The following is a 7,417-nucleotide window of genomic DNA, read 5'->3' as shown; positions in this document are numbered from 1 at the left end:
GGAAAAATCTAACTTAAAAGTTGAAGTATTTTGTAAGGCCAATTTTGGTTCACTCACAGTGGATAGACAACTTCATATTACAGTGCAGTTGATGACATAATCTGTCTAGGATTGAAGAATAGCGGATAAAGTCACTGTTGAGGTACAGACAAGAGTTAATAAATACTACCTACAAGAAAGAGGTCCCTTAACAGAACATAAAGTCTGTATTAACCTGGTGGGAAGTTACAATAGCGTGAAAAACGATAGCACGAACCACCTCAAAATGGTATGACATAACGTGGTCTAGAAATATTTAATAGCATGTCAATATTACAGTCCTGTTTTTGTTCCCTCTTCCATTTCTATCATATTATTACTGACTGACTTGAATACGATAAATATTAGGTTTGGGAATGTATAAGATTCAGTAGGATGAAATGGGAACACTTGATTAGCAAATAACAAGTCTAGGTATTGAAACTATTAATAAGTGTTGTGATCTATAGTTTTGATAATAACCAGCTCGTTTGTTGTTTATTTTACTTACAAGATATAAAAAAAACTGGGGGGTTTTTAAAACAAAAAAATTTTTAGGTTTATACGAATTAGTCGTGTTGTGTATGGTTAATCTAATAGCACCGTGTCCACTAAAACCCATAAATATGCGGTATAGATAATCCCGTGCTGTAGCTGTGTTATCACGGCTCGACATAAACTGCTATTATATATGCGATACCCAGACGACAGCCTAAGGAAGAAAGAGATCAGTTTGAAGAATATGAAGTTCTGTCTTACTTGACAATCACTGTAAGCAGCGATTTTTAAGTTAGATGTATTTATTTTGTCCACATTATTTTCCAGGGCCACTCTAACATGCTGCACCTGTAATCAAACAAAAAAGACAAATGGCTTTCGGGTCTAAAATACCACATACAAGTTTCATGGTTAATCAAACACCACTAAATACTGGCTGGCTAAGGCAGAGATGGGGGCATTTTATTAGAAAATGAGGACCTGTTTGTTTTTCTTTTCTTGTTGCTTTGTGTTCCTGTAGTTGCAGTTGCGCAGAATGCTTATCAAGATAAAATTTTTTAATGAGAGAAAACTTTACCGAATGCACTACAGAACAGTACAGACAGGTGAGCTATAAGCTTATTTTCAATTTTATTTCTCTCTTTTCATTGTTCATTTAACATAATGAACGTTTGTTTTATAGGGACTGATATGATCTATATAACTCTAGCCGTACATATAGTAGTGAGAACACTAAAGATCTCTTGTGTTAATCACTTCTATGTCCATCAACAAGCTCCAATGGTCAGACATTGGTGACAATCTACCTTATTGTGCTACAGTGTCTAGTGAACATCAAACTACTTTGTCAGAATGCACTACTGCTCTAAATTGGTTAGTACCCACAATGTCCAATGTTCAGTGCACCACCGACTCATGTTTTTAAATTGTCAAACAACTTGATATGCATATCTATCAGTGTATCTATCCATTCATTTGTCTGTCTGTCCATTTAACAATTATGCATCTATTTATCGACCCATCCATCCATTTATTGACTCATCCATCATTTGTCCACTTATCTATCTATCTATCACATGCTGTATTCTATAGTACCTCAGGTTTGCTCTGTATGTAATTGATAAGAAACTATATCACTTTTGTCTGCCTTCATTGTTGTGAGAACATTGCTGTCAGGAGAGCTCAAAACTGCTCTTCTTTTGGCGGGAATACCTTTTATTACAGCTACCTACAATAAAGAGTATCTAGTGGTTGCTATAGCAACCAGCAATGTCTTTATTAGTCTCAGTTTAACATAAATTTTCTATTAAGTGTACATCATCTTTTTCAGCTGCTCATACTGACACCGGTTTCTTAACAGATGTTCCTATTGTATCTTGGGTATGTGTGGGACTAGGACTTGTTGTATCAACAGTGGTATTGATGAAACCTGTCTGGTGGGATAAGTAAGTATATAAAAGATATACTAATACATTAGAGATAGAAGAGAAAGAGAGAGAGTCCAGTAAAGGTTGTTTTTAGTGTTAATACATTTCAGGATATATTTATTATATTTTTACAGAGCTATTAAAAAACTAAATGTTGTAATAAAAAGAGATTAGAATCCAATATCACTGAAGAACAATTTATAACAAAATTTATATCATCATTTTGTAATTCCCACTACTTTTGTAAAAAACAATACCAATTGAATCTAATTAATTAATTAATTAATTCTAATTAATACACCCCAAACCAAAGAAAACCAAAAATAGATCCACCCACTACCTTGATATCCATGGAAATGCAGTCCAACCAGTAATATAATATAGCATGTCATCTATTAAAATAAGAAATTAAAGCTGAGTCATTTATTTGCTGTTCAATATTCTCTATGTAACTGAGTTATCCTTCTCAATGTTTCTCTTCTTCTTACTGATTACGGTTGTACCTTTACATGATAATAGAAGATGAAGTTATAAGTGATATTTTTCCACCTTGTCATAGTATTAGAACTTTACCAAACTTCCTTTAAAAACCTGAAGGTAGTCATGTAAACAAAGCAAGAAATAATCACTATGACAACGATGATGATGAAACAATCAACCTATTTGTTGATATACACAGTTTGCCCCTGCAATGTAAACTCTAAAGACAAACTTTTCCTGATTTTGTTGGGAATCATTATTATTGTGAGTCCAGCAGTACACGCCAGTCCTATATACCAGGTCAAGAACTCTATGTAGATGACCCTCTTTGGGATGCCAAAAATGTGTGTGGATCCTGATGATGAGGTGAGTCTGAAATCCTAGAACTCCATGTTGTACAAGACCAATTTCAGAGCCTAAGAACGTTGATAAGAACGAAGATGATGAATGTTGGAGGAAAGTAACCCCTGGTTGCCATGGTTGCCATGGTTTCATCATGATAGAATCAAAAAAGAACAAGAACATCACACTACATGTATGTGGTCATTTGGGTTTTCCACAAGATGGTACTCCATTGGAGAACATGGTAATATACATTAGCTAACAAATGATCAATCTTTCTTTTGTTGTAAAAGAGAAGTAATATTATAGTGTCTTTGTGTTTATGAGAAGGAGAAGTCAATATATTTAATATTATTCAAATATTATACATTTCACTAATGAAGTCAATTTATAAATATAATATTTCTTATAAAATAAAAAAGTGATAACATCAGCAGATATTTCATTCATTACCAATCACTGTGTAAGAAAGAAGTAGTTATTTTACATCAGAAGAGAAACATTACCAACCTTCTGATTGTAAGTAAGATGAAATTAAAGCAGGTAAATGAGGACTCTTCTCAGCCATTGCTTTTAATACTACACAAGAGAGACACATTAAATAGAAATAAATTCATATAATATAATAAACAGATGTAATAGTTTTATAAAACAGACTGATATATTCTATACTGACGTAATACTATAATTATATATTAATATCATCTCATTACTTTTATCCATTGTTTTGAGTAGAGTCACACTATATGACCCATTGTCGTGAGGTAAATTTATAAGGTATTACTACAATGGAGATACTGAACACACAATATATTATAATCCTATAACAGTCAATTCAAACATACTATATCAGTATTCCTTTCTTCAGTAGACACTGGGTTTCTTTGTTTTAGCCCATACCAAACTTCTAGACAAAACCTTTAGAGAAACTCTGAGAAAGACTTCTCTGTCTTGATCTCGGTCCTTTGTCTCTTTCTTGGGGTCCTTTCTCTAAGTTTTACACTAGCAGTCAATTGACTATTAGCAGTTGTTGATTGTTGGTGAGCATGTTTTCTGCCCTTTACTCTTAACAATGCAGCAATAAATTTATTCTTTGTATTTCGTCTCAAGTAGAAATGTGTCTCTTTTTTTTGAGCAAACAAACAAGATCGTCAGATTGTTAGACACTTTAAAGGCCATTTCGTCTCTCATCATCACTAGTTCATCCATTGTTAACATAGATAGTCCTATAATGGACGAATAGATAGATTAATGGACACATAAATTAACGTTATTAAGGAATGATGGATGGATCAACTATACAGGTATTTGTTTTGTTAATAATAATAATAATAATAATAAATAATAATAATAATAATAATAATAAAATAATAGTTGTTATTATTGTTTGTTGTTGTTTTGTTGTTGTTAATAATAATAATAATAATAATAATAATAATAGGTTTTATAAATATTACATTATATTAGTTGTTAATATTACTTACCAAGTACTGCTTTATCATAATCAAATTCCAATTGTATAGGACTATCTTGACCTGTGTTAGAAGATCTAAGTAAACCTTTCATTAAATCAGGTGAGAAAGATACATCTCCTTCTTCATCATCTTCAGTATCTTTGTTGGGACTCTATAGTCCAGTCAAAGTTTTCAAACATACTTAAATCGAGATTGTCCAAATGTTCCCCTTGACTGGCCTGTGAAACAGGTGTTATTCTTGATAGATATGGCCAAATGGCCAAATGGATAGATAAATGGACAAAATGGATGGCCAAATGGAGTAAATGAACAAATGGATAGATAAATGGATAGATAAATAAATGGATATGAACAGTGGATGGACAAATAGGATGATGGACCAGTAAATAGACAAATGCTAATAAAGGCCAAATGGATAGATAAATGGCAAATGGATAGATAAATAAACAATGGACAATGCCAAATGGTTAGGAAACAAATTAGTAATGAACAAAGGATAGATAAATAAACACTACTGGACACACATGACAACTTATATTATTAGTATATATTGGGTTTGATGGTGTTAACCTGATCCTTTTTCCTCATAAGCTAACAAAGTCAACAAAAATGGTCTTTTATGAGACAATGTGACCAGGTGGACTGTGAGGTGTGAGAATGGCTTTTGTGAAGACCTTGTAAACATCTGATAATAAAAAACTATTTACAAATTTGCAAATATTGTCACTCACTTTTTATCTACTACAAGAGGACACACACTGACTTCTCTGTCTTGGACTATAGTATCCTCATTGGAACTCAACAGATAATTTAAAACAAGTTTTAAAAACTGCCCTAACAGGTTCAAGTTCGGCTCCATTATTTATTGTAAGAGATTTGACATCAGTTGCATTACTTGTTAAGCCAGTTTTTGTCATGTGACAATGATCGCGTTACAGTATGACTATTTGTACAAGAGTCATCTCCATGACAACGAGGCATAGTTGCTCTGTCCTCAGCAAACCCCTCCCAGTCATCAACATTAGTAGTAGAAACATCTTGTACACTGTTCCACTCACCATTTTTAGCTGTGTCTCCTTCTGCCATAGAAAAGACATTGGCCCATTCTGTAGATTGTGGTGGTCCGTGGACAGCCCCGTTAGTCTCTGTTTTTGATTGGGGGGGGATTATCAAAGGATCCCAAACATCGTCATGGACGTCTTCCTCCAGTGTTTGACCTTCATAAACTTCCCAATCGCTCCACGAGCTCTTTGAAGTACTCTCTAACAAATGGCTATCCATGACAGTAGCATATCATTATGGGTGTGGTACTTGAAATTTGCCAACTCAGCAAGGACACGAAGGTCGTGACGTCATTAAATGCCACATGTAGAAAGTTGAACAATGTCTAGAGGTAGTAGTGCTGGCTTCGATCGTTTCATTACCATCTTCTCTCCTGAGGGAAGACTCTATCAAGTTGGTATGTTTTATATAATGGACTCAGTGCATCATGTAATGCTGTTGTAAAATTATGAATTGACAAATAATACCTTATTCTAAATAATGCTCTTCCATTTTCTTAAAGAATATGCATTCAAAGCATCAATCAAGCTGGAATGACATCCATCGGAATTAAAGGAACAGATTCAGCTGTTGTAATCACTCAAAAAAAAGTCCCGGTAATTTAATAATACACAGTATAGCCACACCCACCCAATTATTACCATTGTTATTATTACAACAGTATACTAGTTATAAATTTTAATGTGTCATATATTAAATCTTTTAAAGGACAAGTTGTTAGATCCTGAAAGTGTATCTCATCTCTTAAGATCACAGACACAGTTGGTTGTGTTATGACTGGCATGGCAGGTAAGACCTTTACAATATTAATGTCATTGTCATTGTAATCTGATTTAGCTGATAGTCGATCTCAAGTTCATAGGGCTAGACAAGAGGCTGCCCAATTCAAATATCGCTATGGTTACGATATGCCTGTGGATGTCATCTGTAAAAGAATGGCCAATATATCTCAAATTTATACTCAGAATGCTTTTATGAGACCCTATGGTTGCAGTAAGCCACACCCCTCAATTATATATAGTGTATTATTCCTGTTGAAGGTATGATTTTAATTGGTTACGATGATGAATTAGGACCGCAACTATTTAAAACTGATCCAGCTGGTTATTATTGTGGTTACAAGGCTACTAGTGTTGGTGCTAAACAAACTGAAGCTAACAACTATTTAGAAAAGAAGATAAGAAAGAATCCATCATGGAGTTATCATGAGACCATTGAGGTTAAATAAATTACTATTTAATTAGTACTGATTGCAGGGACATACTCTTTAATTATTTTGTTTCAGACTGCCATTATGGCTTTATCACATGTTCTAGCTGTAGATTTCAAGTCCAGTGAAATTGAGGTTGCTGTTGTCACTAAAGATAATCCTAATTTTCGGTAAGAAATCTTCCATTGATACTTATGTAAAATGGAGTGTTTTATGATAGGGTTCTGACAGACAAAGAGGTTGATGAACGACTAACTGCCCTTGCAGAGAGAGACTAAATGTTTATAGGTAGCAATAAAATAATGCTTATTTATTTAAGCAATTCTCTTTTTAAAATTCAAACTCGTTATTAATGTAATATTAAAATTATGTTTTCGGTAATTTGGGATCTGGAGGTGTGTCTAATTCATTATCATCTAATTCTAAGGAAAAGAAAACCACACCCTCAATAAACAAATTCTAATGATAACAATTACCTTCATCATCAGGGGTATCTCTCTTGTTACTGTTTGAAGATAGTTTTCCTTTCCTTCTCAACCTGTTCTGTGAGGACAATATTTATATCCTCTTTTAATGCCGTCAAAGAGCTGGCTAGATTGTCCAAAAACTCAAGGTCTGAGTTACCACTCACTGGAGTAGACCTCTGTATATTATGACCATCAGAGAATTGTATTGTGCATTGCACATAACTCATGTTTGGTGAGCATTAATTAGAAGTTGGATCACCCACTCAACCACTGTTATAGCAATTTTGCCCTACTTAAAATTTGTCCCTAGGATAAAAATTATCTTTTATTTTTATCCTATGGAATAAAATTTATGAAGCAATTTTTATCCTAAGACAAGGAATATCAACAAAAATTTATCCTAGGGCATAAAAATTTGCTGACAATTATTTTATCTTA

At 33.5% G+C, this 7,417-nt stretch overlaps 1 pseudogene; it reads left to right on the top strand.

The window, feature by feature from the left end:
* Positions 1-5,623: 5,623 nt before the first annotated feature.
* LOC121392427 lies at positions 5,624-6,790 on the top strand (annotated as a pseudogene).
* The last annotated feature ends 627 nt before the right edge of the window (positions 6,791-7,417 follow it).

Source organism: Gigantopelta aegis, unplaced genomic scaffold (assembly GCF_016097555.1).
Source record: "Gigantopelta aegis isolate Gae_Host unplaced genomic scaffold, Gae_host_genome ctg3799_pilon_pilon:::debris, whole genome shotgun sequence".
Classification (NCBI taxonomy): Eukaryota; Metazoa; Mollusca; class Gastropoda; order Neomphalida; family Peltospiridae; genus Gigantopelta; species Gigantopelta aegis.
The sequence above is the reverse complement of the archived record's forward strand: the minus strand, read 5'-3'. Positions and strand labels throughout refer to the sequence as shown.